Below are 22066 nucleotides of genomic sequence, written 5' to 3'. Positions count from 1 at the left end.
AGGTCCAGCTCACGGTCTGATTTAAGTGTGAAACAGTAAGGGGCAGGAGGAGGCTTCATCAATTTGGGGTGAGAACAATGCTGGAATCCACTCCGAACTCCTTGGTATTAAAGAGTGCCTACATTTTAAATACATATATGAAGCTCAAGAGTCCTTTAATATTATGTTTGAGCACTAGAGAACTAACCTGAAATCATCCTGATTGTTACTTTTTTTCTAATTACTTCCCAAAGAGAAGTATAGTCTTCCATGTGTTCCACACAATTCCCAATCAATCGGTTAATCGGTAAGATTTCCAGGAAGAATACCTTTTTTTTAAAAAAAAAAATGGCTACATGACAAGGTAGCTGAGAGTCATTAACACAAGTTATACTTGTGGAGGAAAGGTTGGTACAAATGTTCTGAGATGCAGAACAGAAATAAGATTCTGAAGAAATCAATACCTAGTATTGATTTGACATTTGACACTGTCCCGCACGACATCCTTGTCTCTACATTGGAGAGACGTGGATTCGATGGATGGACCACTCAGTGGATAAGGAATTGGCTGGATGGCCACACTCAAAGAGTTGTGGTCAACGGCTCAATGTCCAAGTGGAGAACAGTGATGAGTGGCGCTCCTCAGGGGTGGGTACTGGGACCGGCACTGTTCAACATCTTTGTCGGCAGCATGGACAGTGGGATTGAGTGCACCCTCAGCAAGTTTGCCGACAGCACCAAGCTGTGTGGTGCGGTTGACATGCTGGAGGGAAGGGATGCCATCCAGAGGGACCTTGACAGGAAAGGTGGGCCCGTGCAAACTGCATGAAGTTCAACAAGGCCAAGTGCAAGGTCCTGCACATGGGTCAGCACAATCCCAAGCACAACTACAGGCTGGACAGAGAATGGATTGAAAGCAGCCCTGAGGAGAAGGACTTGGGGGTGTTGATTGATGAGAAGCTCAACATGAGCCGGCAATGTGCGCTTGCAGCCCAGAAAGCCAACCGTGTCCTGGGCTGCATCAACAGAAGCGTGACCAGCAGGTCGAGGGAGGGGATCCTGCCCCTCTACTCCACTCTTGTGAGACCCCACCTGGAGTACTGTGTCCAGCTCAGGGGTCCCCAGGACAGGAGAGACATGGAGCTGTTGGAGAGAGTCCAGAGGAGGCCATGAAGCTGATCAGAAGGCTGGAGCACCTCTCTTATGAAGACAGGCTGAGAGAGTTGGGGTTGTTCAGCCTGGAGAAGAGAAGGCTCTGGGGAGACCTTATAGCAGCCTTGCAGTACCTGAAGGGGCCTACAGGAAAGCTGGAGGGGGACTGTTTATCAGGGAGTGTAGTGACAGGACAAGGGGTAATGGGTTTAAGCTGAAGGAGGGTCGGTTTAGATTAGACGTTAGAAAGAAATCCTTTACTGTGAGGGTGGTGAGGCACTGGCACAGGTTGCCCAGAGAGGCTGTGGATGCCCCATCCCTGGAAGTGTTTAAGACCAGGCTGGATGGGGCTTTGGGCAACCTGGGCTAGTGGAGGGTGTCCCTGCCCATGGCAGGGGGGTTGGAACTAGATGGGCTTTGAGGTCCCTTCCAACCCAAACCATTCTATGATTCTATGATTCTATTTAATGCAAACCCTTCTAATTAGCCATGAAAATATCAATTGGGATAGGATGGCAAGAGAAGACTTTCCTCTCAAGGGTTATTCCTCCTATTCAAACAACTGCAGACATGAGAATAGAGCTCCGTGACTTTTCTCTCTCTTCTGACATTATTTTTTGGGGTATGTTTTCTTCTGTTTGTTTACTTATTATGTGTCCTTCATCTTTGTGCATGTGCTGGAGAAAAGAGACATTGTTTCTTCTCCTCCTTTCCCAGAACTAAGTGCTGGGTCCTTATCAGTTCATCCTCTCTCCTAGGAAAAGAGTGTGAGGATATAAATAATATTGACTAAACCATAAGGCTATATAAAGTCAAATTGACAGCATATTTTAAGATCCTTAAAAAGCCAAGTCTTTTTTTTTAAAAAGTCAGAAATGCTTGGTTGCACTTGAGGGATGGCAAGGAGAGTTTGGTAGGAGCAGCAGCTTGCTGAGGAAGTGGAGGGGCCAAATTCCCTGCCAGTCCTTGAAGCAACTACAGAATCTGTTGAAGTTAAGGAAAGTTCCCCAAAATCATCCTGCCTACTTCTGCACTGCAAAGGAAGCGGCCTTTTGTCACCTCCTGTTTCTAGTGAAGAAGAGCTCTGTCTTTCCCCTGCTGGAGACAGCTAAGTGTGGGATACAGATCATCAAGATACAGTCTTGTTTTTGTTTTTGTTTTTGTTTTTTGTTTTTTTTCCCTTTATTATCTTTTTCCTGAATACTTTTAAAAATTGTGAAATGAAGGAAATTCAGTAGATGCTTCAATCTCCTCTGAGAAAGTTTTCTTGATTTTTAGACTTTCATAAGTAATTTATTTTTTGTTTTCTCCATTTTCCTAATTATAACACAAACCTAAATGTTTGGAATGAGGTAGAATGAGTCCGATGAAACCTTTGTAGTGTTTCTGTTGATCTAGAGTGAGGACTGCTACCCTCCATATACTGGTCTATCCCGCTCCTGAGCTCCCACTCAAGTATTCACCATGACCTGAAGTACAGAATTTTCTTGTGAATGGAAAACAAATAACAAAACTCTGCCCTTGAAAGGTGATCCCATCTCTCAGGATGAGATGAAATGCCCAGAGTTGGGTGTGACAATGAGGAAGAAAGAGACACACAAAGACGTACACATTTTTCCTAGCTGGAAAATTTCCCCTTCCTTATAGAAGGATCTGCCATGCTGTTTGTTCTCTCCTCATTCGCACGTGGCTGAAGAGCACTGGTTATTCCCAGCTCAGTGGAAGTGCCCTCGGCAGCAACCCAGCAAAGGCATTTTGCCAAAGGCAGCTGAGAATGACTCTCACAGGTTCCTAGATCTGTAACGTCAGTGCTGCTTCTAAATTTAACAAACTCCACTCCTCCATTCCCACCTAAACTGGCTGCTTTTGTGGCATCTACTCATGCCATGTCCTCCAAGACACTTGATGAGAAGCACTTCTGGGGCTGGGGTAGTAACTGAGGCTTTTCAATCTTCCTACTCTATCACTCCGTTTCCATTTACTGTACACTTTCTCTGGGGTAAAGATAACTAATTAGGCATCCACCGTAAGCACCAATATGGTTTTGGAATCATGATCTAGTTCAACACACTCCTGAGACAAACATATTAGCTCTTAGTGACTTACTGTAGTTTTGTTACAAAATATGCTACCATCACCATGGGGAAAAAAGAAAAAAAAATGTGTCAGGAGATGGGAGACTGGTAATGCTACATGAAGAAAACTGTAAGAAATATATGAGATATGGTGATAAAAACATTGTTCTGGTAAAAATGTAAAAGCAACATTCAAAGAAATAAAATATACTTCCAATGTGATCATGCTAAAGCAATACTGTAAAGAAATAGATGGATAAGGAAATATCTATACAAATTGTAACATCTTGAAAATCTCAAAGCAACACAATCGAGGTTCTCCCTTCACTTTGGACAGCTAAAGGACAGACATCTAAAATTTAGCTGTTACCTTAAAATCCTGTTATAGGGGATATGATTGTGATACAGGTACCTCCAGAGGTTGATCATTCTCACCTATCTTAAGCTCCTGGTTTACAGAAATCATAATCTGAAGATGTCTATACCCGTTAACTGAGCCTGGGGTGACCAGGGTAGAGTCTGATTTCTAACTCGAAGATTTATTTAAGCTGGGTAAGATTATTCCCTCCCTAACAGCTCATTTCAATTGATCATATTTAGGCATCTGCTCACCATTTTTTTTTTTTTTTCCCTCTACAGGTGAATTTCTGCTGCAGAGAGCTTGTAAACATGACACAGGATCTGCAGAAAACCTGCTGTCCACTGGAGAATCAACTAAAGGCCAGGCAAGGTGACAGTCATTGTCCCAAATGGCACTAGACATGCTCGTGTGGTAGCTGGATTAAGGTTCAAGTTTCACGGTGTTTGACTGTGGTCAGTCTGTTTTCTGACACCAGGCAATGTAGTTTGCTGCCAGATAAAACGGCAAGTTTTTGCGGCTGATTTCAGCACATATAAATTTCAAAACTTGCAGGATGGCAGAAAGTTAAGGCCAGACTTCGAAGCATTACCTTTATACTTAGATGAAGATTTTGTGCCCTGAGCAATTTGATAGAGGGAGGCAGATAAGCTGGACAAGTCTTCAGAGGTTAATGCTTTGCTCAGTTGAATTTATGTATGGAGCTTTGGTAGTTGTGTTAGGTAGACTGGATTGTCCTCTTAAGGCCAGAAACTCATAGAGCTAGTGATGTGGCATCTAAATTAAGCAGACAGGGTTTCCTCTCTCAGTTCTTAGGGGCAAAAGATACTCAGTTTATTGTCAATTCCAGTATTAACCTCTTGAAGAAGAATAGAGATGACTTCATAGGTTATATTCCTGGCTCAGCTACAGATTCAGTTTCTGATTTAGCTTCTCTGTTCTTGCAGTTGCCTGTGATGTGCATGTAGATAAAATTACTTAACTATTTTCCAAGTTTGTTTTGAAGTTTAATTATTAGATATTTCTTAAGAGCTTTGAGGCATTTATGAACATAAACTGAAAATGTACTCTCTTCTATCCTGCTGCTTATTAAGGGTTATTATTTTCTTATGGCTGTTTAGCTTGTTTGTTTTACAGAATGTTGAATAATCTCCTAATAATGGCATTATAAATGAAAGACAGAATAGAGACTTTCTTTTTCAGTGACATTTACAAAGAAACTCTAACTCATGCTGTTTGAGAAAAAAATCTTCTCTCTCTTCATCAAAGATAAAAGCCACACTGCCTCAAGGCCTGGTCTTTCAATGATAGCAAGACATTTCACATCAGCTTTTGTCCCTCAAAAAGAGATTTTCTTTTACATATATTCTCTCTCTTTAACTCCCTCTCTCCCCCTCTCTTCCTCCCCACCTCTCCTCTCCCACACACATACACAAATAGTTATGCAAATGCATGATCTTAGGAAATAAATGCACACATCAAGCTAAAAATAAACTTGGAGAGAGGGCCCCTTTTGGGTCCACCACATGTTCCTTCTATCTGTCTCACTGAGCAACCTACAGGGTGGCAAGCAAATTTGTAGTTCATATTTTAGGACAGAGATCAGGTAGCTCACAGTGGGGAAATAATGGGTTTGGCACCAAGTTAACTGTAATTATGTTGGTGTGTTGTAGAAAAAGCAAGCTTTGCCTTTTGTCATCAGCAGGGGTCTACAACCAGAGACAATCAAAGGCAAACAGGTAGAAGGACAGCCTATAAAATGGACAGGTTTACAGGGTAAAAAATTTCTGCTCTCTTGGCTATTTAGTTATCTACAGGCCATACATATTGCAATACTTCAGGGCTTCCTCCCCAGAAGCCCAAATCTTGGCTTGATTCCAGGGTTAGTTGAGTCCAAGGACTCTTCCTTATTAATAATCCTGTTTAATCGAATATAGAGCTGACTTCCCTTACGCTGGTAGAAAGAAATTATTGGGCTGTGGGCTGGGTTGTAACATCTACAGCAGAGAGGGTGGTATCTCTTACGAGTGATATCTAGATGCATTTGTAAACAATAAATAAAATCCACTGTTGAATCAGCCTTTTGTGTGGAGGATTGCAAGTCCTTGGCATCACAGAGGCAGCTTCATAAGTGCAGTTTTGTTATGCGAGGGAGTGTGCCTTGACATGCCCTGGACTTTTGCTACCCTGACTGTTGTCTACAGTAATAAACTGAACATGTCAAAGAATGTTTCCAGGCAATTCACTTGTCTGTATGCTAAATTTCTAGGACTGTCCTCAGCACATTTTTGACCTGTGCCAACAGGCACTCCCAAAATATTTCTAGGCATAGTACAGCACCTGCAGAAGACCAGAGACACTTCCAACAGGCATTCTGAATGCCACCACGTGTCTGACGCTGGGAGAGCTCAGTAATATAGATGCAAATTCTCCTATGTCACTAGGCCTCAAAATCAGGGAGTGGTCTTGGATACATGGAATTTTTAACATAGCTACAGTTTCACTGTCCAGTTTGGAACTTGCTCTTTTCTAGTCCATGCTCCTGGGAATCATTCATACCAGTGAGGATATGTGAAGCAGAAGAGGACTAATACGTACCTCTGCTTTCCCTTCATAAAGAATCAGGATGTTATCCTTAACAGGTATAGGCTGATGTGCCACTGTGGTTAGGGAACATTGTACCAGATGAAGCGTTAGTATTTCAAGAGGTTCTAAATATTCAGGGTAGGAAATGAGCCATGCTCTAAAAGGAGAAAGGTTCACAAAATGTGTGTTCCTTCTAAATACTGGGTAACACATGCTGGTGTGTTTGGTGGCTGACATCAAGATGTGTCCAGTAACATTTGACCAACAGTAAGAGAAATGGGACCGGGAAGGAATGGTGAGGTTTCAGGAGAGACACTGTTTGCTGAAACACTGTCAGTTCAACTTGAACAGATTGCCTGCTGCTGGACAAATGTGTGGTGTTTAGCTTGAACATAGACATGGTCAGTACAAATCTGTTGTCCATGCCCACCTGCCCCCTCCTCTTTCCTTTCTAATCTTGACCTGCAGCTCAGCAGTGACATCAGTGACATGAGTCAATAAGAGATTCTTTCAACTTAGTTTCTCGTCTAGTGATCATCGAGTCTTTGACACAGTTGTCTTATCACTCTGGTTCTGTCTATAGCAGTAGACTGACACAGAATAGCTTCATTCCTAAAATCTGAAAACCTCAGGTACTTGGGTGAAGCCGAGATGCCTCCTATATTACACATCAGTAATAAAGCATAACTGCATTCTTTTATTTTGTCTCCCGAGAGAATGTTGTAGGTAGCAGGTGTGATAGCCCATAAGTAGGTCTAGATAAAAAACCAAAACCAAAGCCATTCCTTTTCTTCAAGGGCAAGAGTCAAACGGATATACACTTAATTCCTCACTTTTGGAGGGCAATAAACTCAAAGTTGGCAGCTACAAAAAAAACCAGGCTTTCTTCATTTTGCAATTTTAGAGTTCTTGGGCCATAATAAAATAGCAGTTTCCTCTGGCCTCCCATAAGGCTGACACTGGGAATTTCTAAGGTCTCTAGACAGGCCAGCATAAAAGGTATTTTTCTTCTTGTAACATCTCTGAAGTAGTAAAATACACCTTTATCAATACTCTGTGTGACAACAGACAACATATATCCTGGGATGACTTTTATGCAGATGATGTTCATTGTTTGCTGCACAGAATCCATCTCTCCTGGAGGCTGGTACTAGCCGTAAAAAAACCCACCAAATCCCCAAAACCTCTGGGTTTCCTGACATTGTTCATGTGATGTTAGATAAAGATATGTGGTAATCAGTAATCAAGTGTTATAACTGGAAAATTGTATTACCTAATAAATAAGATTACCTTGACCAGTAATTAAAACGTATCATAAATGGAGTATTTTTATTTGTATTTCTAAAAAAACCCCAACTTTTGGTTTGTGCCCAATTTGTCTGGGCCTGTCAGCATGGAAAAAATGCCACCTAGTGCTTAATGTTCACATTTTGTTAAGTGAAGACCGTCATGGAAATCAAGTTCACAAGTCACCGAGGTGATAAAAGTTAAAAAGAGATCCAAGATTACACATTACTTGTAATCATTTCTCCACAAGGCTGGCTAAAGAGGGCACTGGCAGAGTTTAAAGAGAGGTGCTTTGAGCAACTAAAGACTTTCAGCAAGATGTATTATGTTAGAGCTTTGTTACAGCAGTTTAGACTTGCATATAGGACACCTAAAGCCCTATTTCAGGATGTCGGTAGTTAAAGCTACAATACCTTTCATATCAATTGTTGTTAACAGCAGCAGCAACAATGTTGTATAATGCTACAACCAAAATTGGAGGCTTCTAATATTATGACCTGAAAATTTGCATTTTAATTACATAGACAAAAAGTAAATCAGATTTGGTATGTAATTAAATATATTGTCTATTAATAACAACACAGGTAAAAATATGTCTTAATTTCATATTATTATACCAGGTTAAAAGTCACAGTCTTTATTTAAATTCTAATTCATCCAATGATTTCCTAAAATAAATGGCCTGTGAACATGTTTTTTATTATTATTATTATTTTCTGTTCCTTTTATTTAATTGTTCACATTAATTAAAAAAAATGAAATTAAGCATCTGAAGTTTTATTTATTTTAATATTATAATTGTAATTTGCATGCTTTCCAGCTGATCTAAACCAGAACAATAACGTTGAATTCTACAGGCTGAAGAATAAACTATGGACAAGCAGTAAAAGAAAAAATGTATGCACATGTGCCCTATGTAAAATATCTTTCCAGTGAGCCTTTTCCCGCAGAATCTTCTTAGCAATCCCCTTATCTTTCCACTCACATATCTATATTTACTTTTAATAGAAAGGTATGTTTTCCCTATGTGAAGCAATGTTTTTAAGGTTAGTCATTAATCATATAAGGAAGACACTCTTAAGCAATTTCTGACAAGCCAACATCCCAATCTTTTAAAATGGAACACAACATCTTTTCTGCCTTCTAAGGATCAGCTTTTTTGCAGAATCAAGGGCAATTGATACCAGTTTCTGTACTGAGGAAAAAAATCTTGCAGCAGAGAGTAGCTATGATACTACTGGTAATGTATGATGCCATATCCCTTCAGATACTTGGAACCTGAACAAAAAATTCCTATTAAATTAGTTTAAGACCAACTGATGCATATGAAATATTTATTTTCTTCAACTTCCAGCAATAGTATTTGGAAAGCAAAACATGTAAGTCTATAGCAAATAAATTTAGATTTTTTCTGTGAAATATAAAGGTTTGCCCATAGAGTAAAAAAAATTAAAAGGAAAGAAACCATTCCCCTTGCTATGATTCTTTGTCTAAGTCAACTGTGAACATCATGCCTTAAGACTAAACAGTAAATCTCAATCTCATTTTTATGATGTGAGCTCCACAGAAGAATCCGAAGTGGATAAATGTTTCTGTTTTCAAGAAGGCTTTGAGAAAGTGAGTCAATATGCGTTGCAGAACCTAGTTGGCTTTTACCTTTCACTGTCTTCATGTTGAGTGATGTATCTATAGGATGGCTGGCTGGCTGGCTGGCTGGCTGGAAGGAAGGAAGGAAGGAAGGAAGGAAGGAAGGAAGGAAGGAAGAAATATTGAAATATCTGATAGAGCTGTAGTGAATGTTTATTTGTGGTTGTATGTGAAGCACTCAGATATTCTGTTAATGATCAATGGATTGAATCACAGAACAGAATGACTTAGGGTGGAAGAGACCACTGTGGGTCATCTGGTCTTACCCTCGGCTCAAAGCAATTATGCATGTTTTGCATAGTGTATCTATCTATCTATCCACACATACATAAAAACTTCCTCTTCCTCTCTGACTGTTCTTCATGTGCACACACAAATACAGAGTTTCTAATATAAGACTAATAAATGGAACAGACTCTTAGAAAAAAAAATAAATTAATTAAAGTATCATGGCCCTTACCTTTAATGATTATATATCCACATTAAACACCTTAGTTAGATAGTGTAGTTGTTCTGTGTACAGAATAGGAAATATAACATGTTCTGCAGAGATCATCAGTAATTAAACCTTGTTACATCCTTCTAAATGAAGGTATAGTTTAATATAAAAAGTTTACAGGGAGAAATGTGTTAATGATTCATGTGGGAAATTTTTTACAATGCCTGTGGCAATAAGGTTCAGAACAACCAATAAAATGTAGGGGCATATATTTTAAATAAGATAATGAACTGCTGGAACAAATCATTTGGAAAAAAATAAATTCAGTACTTTAAATCTTGATGTAAGAACTTCTAGATATTTTCAGAAAGAGCTTCTGTAATTCTTGCAAGAGCTGTGGTCATGATGCAACATTTACCAAGTGGTGCTCCCAGCCCCATTTTACTTAATCATTTGAACCAGATGACTGAAACAGACCCTTCTGGCTTTGAAATCTATTAATCCATGAATATTCTTCAATAGTAGTGGTCAGCAGCCACTCAGAATATAGAGTTTAATTGCAAATGTTAAATAAAAGCCCCTCCCCTGCCATGTCATGCTCTGGTGATCTAACACAATAGATTCATATCCAGTAATGAGGTTTTCTCCCATGACACTGAACTGTGAAGTTATTCCATGGACTTTTTAAAAAAAACCACATCAGCCTTACAAATTAGGGTGGCAGATTTGTCCCAAGTTTTATCTTCTATAGTTAATGCTGTCTAAGAATATCAGAAATGATTTTTTGCTGCCACCTTTTAAAGTCAAATTCTCCACTCTAAGAAATGAAAAAAACCCAAACCAAACAAAACAAAATAAAAAAAAAAACAACACAAACCCCAAAAAACTCAAACAGCCCAAAAATGACTCCTACAAAAAGCAAAATGAAAGGGACTGTATGCTGCTGCCCTTAGTCATGTTGAGTACTAGTTTAATTTGTTAATACTTCCTAATGCATGTCTATGCATGAATCTGAATTTACATGCTATCTTTTCTGTGTGTGCAGCTCACTGCATGGGGGAAACACCACCGTCACCTTTTCACGTGGATTCGTGCACCTGTGTACAGTGCAGATGGCTTAACAGAGTCATCACAGTGTAGTCCCTCTGTTCTTGCAGCAGTATCATGTGGTCACAGTCGAGCTGAGAATTTTCTGAGAAGAGTTTGACATTACCCACACTGAAAGGGTAATTGGGATTTTAGACTCTCCGAGCTCATGTTGCCTTACTTTGGGCAGAGTAATTCAAGCCATGATCATCCTGTCAGTGTTGATATGAAAAAGCACTGCTGGGTCGGGGTTAAAAGCGGGGGCTATATCTGCCTAGATACACATTTCAGTGATTCACTTCAAGTGCCATACAATTTGCATCCAAACTATACATACCATTATGCAGAACAAACTGATTCTTTCTAGCTAACCTTCCACCTCTTCTCTGATTCCTTTCTCCACGGTAAATTGCTGATAAGTCTTTTTCCCTGTCTTTAAAAGAAGATGAGATCAAATACGAGAGAGAGAGAGAGAGAGAGAGAGAGAAAGAGGAAAGAAAGTTCAAGATAAGGGAAAATGGATAAATCGAATCCTGTGGCAAGTAAAGTCGCTTGAGGAACATACACTTCACTTGTCATCTATTTCCATTTTACAAAGGAGAAACTGTGACCTGGAAGAGTGTTTAAAAAAGTCATGATAATCCAATAGCAAGACCAAGAGGAGCCATAGAGGAATTCTGTCTTACCTAGAGAAGCCATTTATTCCAGTAAAAAATCAAAACAGATCTGATCTAGCTGCATTTTGCACAAAATACACACTGGTACAAATAACTGAGTAGCACCAATAGTGCCTTGAAGTGGTATGAATTCACATGAGATTGCTACACTGATAGATGGAAATGCCAGTGAAGTCATAATTACAACTATGGAAAGGAATACATTATAATTAGCAAAATTATGTGTGGCCTTCACAGCTTTCTCTCTGTTTCTGGAAATATACATGTTTTTTAAGCAACCACATAGCTCATTAGCTACACACACATGAGGAATTTGCATCCTCGATGTGTATCAACTAGATTTCCTAATTTATGTCCACAAGGCCTTTAAACTTCCCCTTTAATTTATTCAGCAAATTTCACATCTCTTAGACAAGATGTATTGAGTCTCAGGGCCTGGGATTTGATTGATCCCAATGTAGAGGTAATATGTTATCTTGTTGCAGCAATATCTGACAGGCATTTATTATGGATTTTAAAAGGATAAAGAGTCTCACACAACAGCTACAAAAAGTCTATGAAATCCCTAAAGGTCATATCCAGGAAGAACTTTGAAACAGAAAAAGCCATTCTACTATTTAAAAATAATTATCTGTTGCAGAACACAAAAGACCACATATGGTCTGATCCAAAGCTCACTAAATGGGATAGGAGGCAGATAATTATGAATTTATATTAACAACATAAGGAAGGCAGCAGAGGGATTCAATTATTAAGCTTAATTGGTTAGGGAATATCAGAAAGTGCTGTATTATAGTGTATCAAGGATAGTTTTAAATAAATATTATAAAAATACATTCAGATGAGAATCAAAAGGGTAAGGAAAAGAGCATATCTGGTGAATTGGAATACAGTGATTAGTTATTCGAGATGCTAGGGGCTATTAGCCTGAGTGACCTCTTAGCTTCCCATTTCAGATGTTTACATTTTGCTTAGTGAAAATGTTAATGTACTTATCAATTAGTTATGACAATTTTTTTACTCCTTCTTCTAAGATGTTGTGTAGTTTTAATCTCTGCCATAATAATGACTAAAGAGTAAGTAACGACAAGTACTTAAGGTACAGAAATATATAAGTAAATGCTGTATCACCTCTACAGGAACTGAGCAAATTTGGATTACCGAAATTCAGCCTGAATACTGTATTTTCTGAAGAGATAGCTGCATTTCAGTTATAATTGAAATTATTTCTAGATGAGCATATTTCTTATGCCACTTGCTCACTGTAGGTCTTGAGATAATAAGCTTTGAACGGTGAGTTAACTAGTATTTTGAGTCACTGAGAAATTTTCAAAAGGTTTGAAAGATTCTGTAAACTATATTTAAGGATTTCAAAGCCACCTAAAAGATGCAGATGCAACAAACCCACTCATTTCTGGATAACAATGGGTTTAGATCTTCCCAGCAGCATTAAGATCTTAGTGTATATTCAAAACATGTTTTTAAATAAAACGGCACTTCATAGACTGAAATGTGCATTAATTAAATCACAGCCTTGCTTCTGCCCTACATAACTCATACTGATTTGTCTTCTCTCTTCTCGTGCCTGAAATAAGTAAGGTGCCAAAAGCTTATTAATACTGATACTGAGGCTGTCCTGGCTGACTTTCTGCTGGAACAGATGAGGAATGCTTACATCCCCATCCTGCCAATGTGGTGTGTGAGTACCAACCTCCACCTGAGCTGCAACACCACCTCTACGTTACAGCTGGACAGTATCCAATATCATGTACCATCATGGATCTATCTCAAGTAATACTCTGATTGGAATTTTTACCAATTAGGGACCTAAATTGGTTTCGACAGAATTCTCACTCCAGTGCCTAGGTTTCTGGACATACTAGCTATCTGAATCATCTGCTTTTGATTTTTTTTTTTTAATTTTTTTTTTAAAGTGCTTTACTGGATGTGCCACATAATATGTTAAAGAACTTAAAAATTTGTTCTCTAAACTTTGCTGCATTAAGGAAGGAACTTTTTGAATACAATAAGAACTTAAGTAACCTACAGTCAGCCTTGCCAGCCCGATTCCTTGATGCAATATACAGATCATCCAAAGAAAGTGTAAAGGGGTATGTCTATAGGCTAACCAAAAGTAGCCCATAATGACTAGATCCTAAATGTTTAGATCACCTTTTTGTAGACTTTTTCGCTCCTCTACAAGTACATCCTTTGAAAAATCGGTAGCAATATTCAATGACTGAGATGCAGTTCAACCCAAAAACCCATAAGCAGAGCAGTAGATGACAATTGTATAAACCTACACTAGACTCATTAGTAGACATGTAAAAAACTCAAAAGGGATACACAAAGAAGTGCTAGGGCCAAAGGCTTTATCCAGTAGCTATTAGTGAAAGTCACAGTGGCCAGTTATTGAATTTTATTATTATAAAAGGGCTTATTTTCTACATTATGCTTTGAATGGTCAGAGACACGTGGAGGAAAATGTTTCTGTTGGGTTACTGAGCTGACCACCATGCTGTTAAATCATTTAATGTATACAGTTTATTTTTTGAAGTATATGAGGTAAAGTTCCACAGGGCATGAAACAAACCCAGAAGCAGCACTTCAATTTTAACAGTGTCTGACACCCAGCCCAGCTTGCCACCCATTCTTCACAGCTGCAACATAGCTGGTCCAGGAGGAGATGCAGGGCGGGTTATTCTTAGGCTGACGTAACAGCAACTATCCCATTCATATGTCAAGGTGTGCTCTGTGATTGCTGTCGGGCACGGTCTCATTCAAGACAATGCTGGGCAAACTGAAAAAAGAGAGCATAGAAACTCAAGGTAAACTTTTGCATGGTTGCTTTCTAATATTTAGGGAAAAGCCTAAGCCAGCTCAGTAAAATACTCTCACTGTACACGTCACCAGCTCCCTAGGAGCTCGAAGTTTACTTTAGGCTGTGATTTGAACTGATTCATATAAGCTGCTTGAAGCTAATTAGCACAACGTAATCACAATAACAGTAGTAGTACTCTACCTCCAGCAATGTGAGCTGACAGCTTGCTAAAGAGTTACAGGAAGGAAGGAAACATTGGTTTAAATTTGGGTCAGCTTCCTATCATCTAAGACCTTGGGCTGTGCTTCTGCAGGGTGCAGTGCTGAGGTAAGCATTTGCCTGCTTTGAAGTCTGTGCTGCACAGGCATTCACAGACAGAGGAGGTGTTAAAAAAGGGAAAAAAAAAAAAAGTAATAATTTACTGAGATCTTTGCACAGGGTAAAACCCACATGGGGAAACAAATCCCTTGGACAGAGTTTAGCTACTCTCTGGTTGGAGAAGTTAGTTTCCATTGCAAGGGTCCTTGCAATATCTTTAGCTGGACCAGGTGAGACTTCTCAACCCACTGTTTTCTCAGTTCTCACATCCAGCTGGTCTATGGTCCGGTGTGACTATTTCAGCACACGCACGATCCATCACTACACATTATCTCATGTTACATATACAATATATCCTAGCTATCTTAGCCATGTACAAAAGACTGTCCTATGCGGTTGTTTCTTGCATCTGCAGAACAGTTTCAGCTGCTGACTTAGAAATGTCTTATCTGAGTACACTTTGGCCAATTCTGTATCATGAAAAGATTGCACAGGGTTGTTCATTCCTGTTTGGATAACTGTGAACCAATGCCCAAACCTGATATTGTCTCCCCGATCTCTCATTTCATTTAGTAACTGTTGTACCTTGTTAACTTGTGTATGAACAACTACAACTATCCAATGATACTGAGATACAATAAAACAAACAAAATATAGTGTCTTCTTCCCTCCATCAAGGTGAGCTATTCTTTGCTCCTTCTGCCCATTTTCCTTCAACCTTGATCTCATGTGAACTGTTCTGCTGTGGACCTCATTCCTTCTGCTGCTCAAATCTTCCTCCGCATACCTATGAACCTCCAAGAAGGTACTTTGAATATAGCTCTCATTTGTAAAATTATAATTCCGTTCCATAGAGGTTCACTTGTTCTCTTTTAGCAATCTGTGCTAGTTAAAGAAATGCAGTCCCCATAGTCTAGGCAGACAATTAACCCTCATATCCCTAGAAACATATGGTTAGTATTCCCCTGCAGGAACCAAGAATAACTTAATTAGGAGTTCAGGCTAGTAAGTGGCTGCCTAATGGTACCAATGTTAATTCTTCTTTATGGTATTTCATACAAAGTCTCTCCCAGAATAGTTTACAGAGTTAAAATATATCTATATATCCCAGAGGAAAAGAGGAATTAATAGGTTTAAGTAATGATGAAAAGACATACTGAAATGAGGTTTAAAAATAGATGAGCAAGCTGATGTGGAAAGAAATATGTGAAGAATATGTTCACATGGCAAAGACTGTAGAAAAAGGAGCTTATGAAAATAATTTTTTACTTCCTACTAGTAAAGCTCAAACTTAGGAAACCATGCATGAAATTTCTGCAAAGATTTGCTCTACTTCCTAATCAATTAATTTGGTTATATCTGTCTCCTTCAGTACGAATTTTCCTTAAATATGAGTGCCCTCCACATGTATTTGTTTAGAAATGACCCTGAAAAATGGTTTTAGTGTCATTAAAAGTTAGAGATTTGTCTTGAAAGACACATAGTCACCCAGCTTAAACTTATTATAGCAGAATATTGTAAACTGAGCCCCTATTAATCCTACATTTCATATATATAGGAGGCTGGAAGTTTACTATATAAGTACATGAAGTTAGGTAGGTGAATCTGCATAAAAGTGGTCAAATATTTTCCCCAACAAATAAACCCTTCTCCCTGCATTATATGACTGATTTAAATGACGTCTCATAGCTTAGACGTTACACATTATGGAAATAACCACTGGTAGCAAAGCACAACTTTAAAGTACTGTGCAAAGTATTTGTAGAAAATGAAAACAGACAATAAAAAGGAACCTCTGAATCCACGGTTAGCCAAGGACTCTGGTTCTCATTGGAGATACTGGATGTTAGGTACTGTGTGCTGAATGGCATGTTAGCCATAATCAGTAATATAATGCATATTAATATGTATATTTAATGTATATTTGTGTATACATTTACACATAAATGTACATTATGCTTTAAATGTATATTAGATGTACTGAGTATAAATTAAATCATATATGTAATTAATTAATATGTCTCACTGTCCATTTACAGATACTGTGAGAGCAGGAATGATGATTAAACATGTTGAACATATTGAGAGGAGAGAAGGATTATGAGACATGATACAATCCCTGAGCACTTATTCCATCCTTTTCTCTCTGCATTAATGCCTGCCCAAATTCTGCACAATGCACAAGAAGGTGAGGAGCTGTGAATATAAGCTAAACCACCAACCTCAGTGTTAGTTTACCTTATGTAAAATATTGAACATGATGCTCTCTATCAAACTCATCAAGAAAAGCAGGTGCCCTGATGCTGTAGAGAGGAACTTTTTCTGTCAGTTAGGTCATAAATCAGCAAATTCTTTAGTGCAAACCCAATGGACAGTCAGTCACCTAATTAACAATTTGGCATGCTACTGCAATTTTTGATCTTTCAATTAGATGTTGTCTGTTTCACTCTGTCAACACTTGCAAAAGTACTTAGGGCACACTGACATGTACCTGCATGAAGAGGAAGGCAGAATATCCCAATCTATGGTGCAGGTCTGTTACCAGGGAAACTGTTACCAGTTAGTACCATTGAAAAATTATTAGCCAGCACTCAGTAGATATGATTTTGACTTACAAATCTGCTTTTTAACTTAAAAGGCCCTTTTTCCTTGGGTTATTTAGGTGGTGGTCTGGTATAGGTCCAGGCTCTTCTCTGTGCATGATTGAAAATGTTCAACGTGAATCTGAGATGTTTTACTCACCATTTGATTTCAGGAATTTCATGGTATTGAGAGCACTATTAAGAGATATGAATTTCATCATCTGCAATTTGACAAAAGGTATGAAGTATTCCTGTAATTCACTATGACTTTATTCTGAGGCTTGTGGTAGAAAGATCCTAAGACCTAGATCCTTAGGGTTAATGATGCAAATGCTTTCTTTTGAGACCAATACGAGGCAGCTAAGTGCATGGGAATGCCTGAGACCAAATGACTTTTCTGAACACAGGTTTATATTTTGTCGTCACTTAGGAATTTTTCCCATCACAAGAGATAATTTGGCCAGTGCTGCTTAGTACTTGTCTAAGACACCTTCAAGGAAAGCTCAAAATGCCTCTAGGAAAGGGGAATTAATGATTTATTATGATTTTTTTTTCCCCCAGTTCATTATTATCTTGTAACAGTCATTTAGAATCAGACCAGTAATGCCTACCTTACAAATCTAGCCTAAAATCTCATGTTTGATGGTAGCCAGGAACAGACATTCAGGAAAACGTCATAAAAACGAGGCAAACTGTGTATCTTGGCAGCTTCCATAAATCTGTTCTGCAGAGCTCCTGACCCTGGGATTTTACCTGTTGATTTTTTTTTTTTTGGTTGTTTAATAGAAGGTTTTTTCTATTAATTTGCCTAATTGCAATAGAAGCTATGCTGTCTCCCAAATGAATAGAATAAAAATGAAGTTTTCAACTTGGCTGAACATGTCAAGCAATAGCTCCAATTTCAAAATATTACAGTCACAAAGAATTGCAAAACAATTGCAACAAGGGAGGGGTATTTTGAAGAAAAATGCTATCAGGAAGCATAAAAGATGCAGATCGTGTGCTGCTGTCAGGTGTGTCGTCTCCCCCTTTTCTTGTATAAGTTCGGGCATCATGCATCACTATACCAGTTACTTAACAGACATCACCTCCCTTTACAAAGAAAGGGACAATATTGTGCATCATGGAAGATATAATCCAACTTCTATGGTTTATGGACCATACAAAAGAGTGAGAGCAACCAACATATCAAAAGAATTCCTAGACTACACTTTATTTTAATTTTTTGTTTTGATAGAAATACATTTTTTAATATAAATTATTTTTTTCCCCTGAAGTTGAATATGTATAATAAGAAAATATTTTCAGGTGTATTTACTTATCACAGTACAAATGTTTTTATGAAGACACTTATTCTGGAATCAGGCTGCCATATTTTAAGGCCTCAAAACAGACTTGCTCTGAAATAGTTACCAGCATGGATCAACTGCTCTGTTATTTCTGGTTTAGTATAATTTATATTTTAAATTTTTCAAATTCAGTATCTGCCTAATACATTAATTATGATATTTTACAGTTGTAATAGGCCCTAAATAAAACAGATGAGATCAAATATAGGTACAAGCATACTGGGAGAGCCCAAATGGAAAAAAAAAAAAAAAAAAAAAAAAAGTATTACTTAAAAGGAGAAAAACTGGCCATTATTATAGCTAGAAAGCAGGAGAACAAAATGGAATCATGTTGTCTCCACTAAGCTAATGTACATAGAAAACACCCTCTCCTACTCCTTTTTTTGTTGTGTTATCCTGGAATTTTTAACTGTGGAATTTCGATCAAGTTTATAAAGTGCATTTAGGTATCCTCATGTAGGTTTCTAAATGTGCATTGGGTGTTTAAGCTACCTTTACAGACAGAGGAGACCTGTGCAGTATAATTCCTGCTGCCACTAGAACTATGGCCAAAAATAGGTCCCTACTTTAAGGTGGATTACTTCTCCCTCCCTAGGTACTACTGTATGCATTAACTTGGTCTCCATTGACTCCAATGGGAGCTTAGAACCTAATCGAATTCAGGCACTAATTAAGGTATCTTAGTCTGCAGCTAAATACCACTATTTGGTCTGAATTATTTTGTCTAAATAACAAATCCTTTGAGATAACTTAGGTCACCTTAGTCTCCTCACTAGCTGAGGAACCCCAGAGAGGTAGGTCCTATGTCAAATCTGCATGTCTACTGTGGGTGTCTCAAACACCCTTGTGTATCTCAGAAACTACTAGATGTTTAACCAGCTGTTCGGAGCCCTAAATGTCCTCATATGACAGTGGAGAGCATCTAGAGAAATAGTGGAGAGCATCTGGAGAAGGAAGTTCATGCATTGCTCTGTGATAGAATGCCACAGAATATTGAAACAGAGGGAAATGCAGGGACTATAGTGCCAGAACAGGTTTAAATCAGAAGACTTGTCCATGGTATCACTTTCTGAGGTGACCATACTTGCCCCCCATCCCTTTATCATTAAAACAACACATCAGAGAAGGAGGTTGAAAAAGTCTGGGAGCAGGTGATAAAGAAGGCCCATGCAGCTTGTTGGAAGTGTGTCTGCGTAGATCTCCCAAAGACTGGAACATGAAAAGGTCATATAATTTACATGGTGACTCCGTTTGACTTATCTCTAGGGTGTCAGGACAAGCTGTAAATAATCTAAATAATGCAACTTTCCAAGCTCTGCGAAAAACCTCCTTCGTATCTATTTTAAAGGTTTCTATTCCATTGCTTTCCTCCCCACCCCTTCCCAGGGATTGATCTACCTAATAAATTTTATGTAGTCATAGCAATGTTTGCAATTTAAAAATTTAACAGATTTGAGCCACAGCTGCACTATCCTGGCAACCCAGACCAGCTTCGGGTAACAAGATTTATTTTCTTTGTGTGCTGCCAAGTCAACCTGAAGACAATGTTAATAGAAAAGGTCACAGACTGATAAGCTGACATGTCTCTAATTCTTTAGGACAAATCCGTGGATGGCAAATTGAAATGCTACTCTGCAGCTCCTCAGGGGCAGAGGCATTAAAGTTAAATGTTACAGATGTGAAGGAATGGCAGCAAGCATGTTTGGTTTGCAAAAGAGCTTGTGGCTGTGGTGGTAGAAATGCAGCAGACACCGCTAGAATTTATTTGCTGGGCTAAAGGATATTTTAAGGACACACCACAACCACCTCCACACAGAGCAGATCTATCTGCCAGGGCGCAATTGGTGGTGTGGTAAGAAGGGCACAGTTCACAGGTAGAACAGGTGACTCTAAAAGATAGGTCTAATTTCTCTCTTTATGCTAACATATGTTTGCAGTGTGTGGAGGAGGGAATCATAGAATCATAGAATGATAGAATGGTTTGGGTTGGAAGGGACCTCAAAGCCCATCTAGTTCCAACCCCCTGCCATGGGCAGGGACACCCTCTACTAGACCAGGTTGCCCAAAGCCCCGTCCAACCTGGCCTTGAACACTTCCAGGGGTGGGGCATCCACAGCTTCTCTGGGCAACCTGTTCCAGGGCCTCACCACCCTCATAGGGAAGAATTTCTTTCTAATATCTAATCTAAATTGACCCTCCTTCAGCTTAAACCCATTCCCCCTTGTCCTGTCACTACACTCCCTGATAAACAGTCCCTCTCCAGCTTTCCTGTAGGCCCTTCAGGTACTGGAAAGCCACAATTAGGTCTCCCTGAAAGGAGGGAGTGAAAGAAAATGGAAAGTTATTCTGCTGCTCTCAGGAAAACAGTTTAAGGCTTCAGACTTTTAATCTAGAGGCATCTTACTTATCTAATGTTCCAAAATTTATCAATTTGAATGAAAAGTCCCCTTTTTCCTTCAGTGGTGACACACTAGTAAATTGAACTGGGACAGGGAAGTGCCCAGGACCAGAACACAATCACCTCTACCGCCAAATGATTGGAAGAGCCCTTGGTGCAATCCAAACTCTCCTAAACAATTTGTGGGTATAATTTGCAACATGGGACAAGCCAGTGACCATTCCAAACAAGCATTTGAGACTTGTATGGAGAGTAAGTGACGTTACAGGATGGAAATAAAAGGTCCTATTCCAGCTGGTCTCAGCAAGTGAACGGTCTTCAGCTTGTTTAACTTACTAGTACAGAGACAGAAAGTGGCATATGGACCATCCTTCTTTCTTCAGCTTGCTCATATGTAATGAAGAGTTTGCAGCTAAAGTTTGCAGGTACAGCTAAAGAAACAACCTGTGTTCGGTCTTTCTGCAGGCCAATGGAGAATGAAGGAAAAGGTACGCTTTTCCTCTTATCCCGTGAATTTCCTGTGGAGATGAACAGAAATCTGCTACGCTCACCCCTTTGGTGTTGTCTTCTGCTTCAGCTGAAATCTTGGTGGCTCAAATGCAATATATTCTTAGAGGATGTAAAAATTCAACATTGTCAAGAACAGCCCTGTCTTTTTGTGCATCGATTAAACAGGTTAAAGAAATGTGAGATATTATTATCAGAATGGCATGACTAATTCATGTGAATATGGAGCCTGTTAATGAAACTTTTGCTATTGTGACTCAGGGGAGACTAGCAAGATAAATTTGTCTTCTTTTTTTTTCCCTTTTTTTCCCCCTGCTCTCAGTCTGAAAGACTGACACATTATAAACAGAGGATAATGAAATGGTTCTGCATTAATTATTTCCACTGTTTTCATGCTAAGACATCCCAGCAAAGATCAAGGTCCCACTGTGCTCCACGCTGTATGAACACATTGTAAGGAACAGACACAGCTATGAAGAATTTGCAGTAGTAGAATGCCCATGTGAAAAGAGAAATACATGCTAATATCTCATTTCCAGTAAGAGCTTTCAGAGGAATAATCTATCATGTTATATTTCTGGACGTTTTGGGAATTTGCACTCATCTTTATAAATACCAGTAGATCGTTCAAATATTTGAGGACAACTGATACCATAACACCTCCAAACCATTATGAATTAAGCTCAGTATTTTACGTCATTGCTGTCAGCTTACTTTCTGGCTCTCCTCGGTCACTGCGGTGGCTGTTTACAATTTCCTTGTGCATGGGACTTTCTGGGGTGGGCAAGAGGTGTGTCACTTGGCT

The sequence above is a fragment of the Grus americana genome, chromosome Z (assembly GCF_028858705.1).
Source record: "Grus americana isolate bGruAme1 chromosome Z, bGruAme1.mat, whole genome shotgun sequence".
In the NCBI taxonomy this organism is placed as follows: Eukaryota; Metazoa; Chordata; class Aves; order Gruiformes; family Gruidae; genus Grus; species Grus americana.
The sequence above is the reverse complement of the archived record's forward strand: the minus strand, read 5'-3'. Positions refer to the sequence as shown.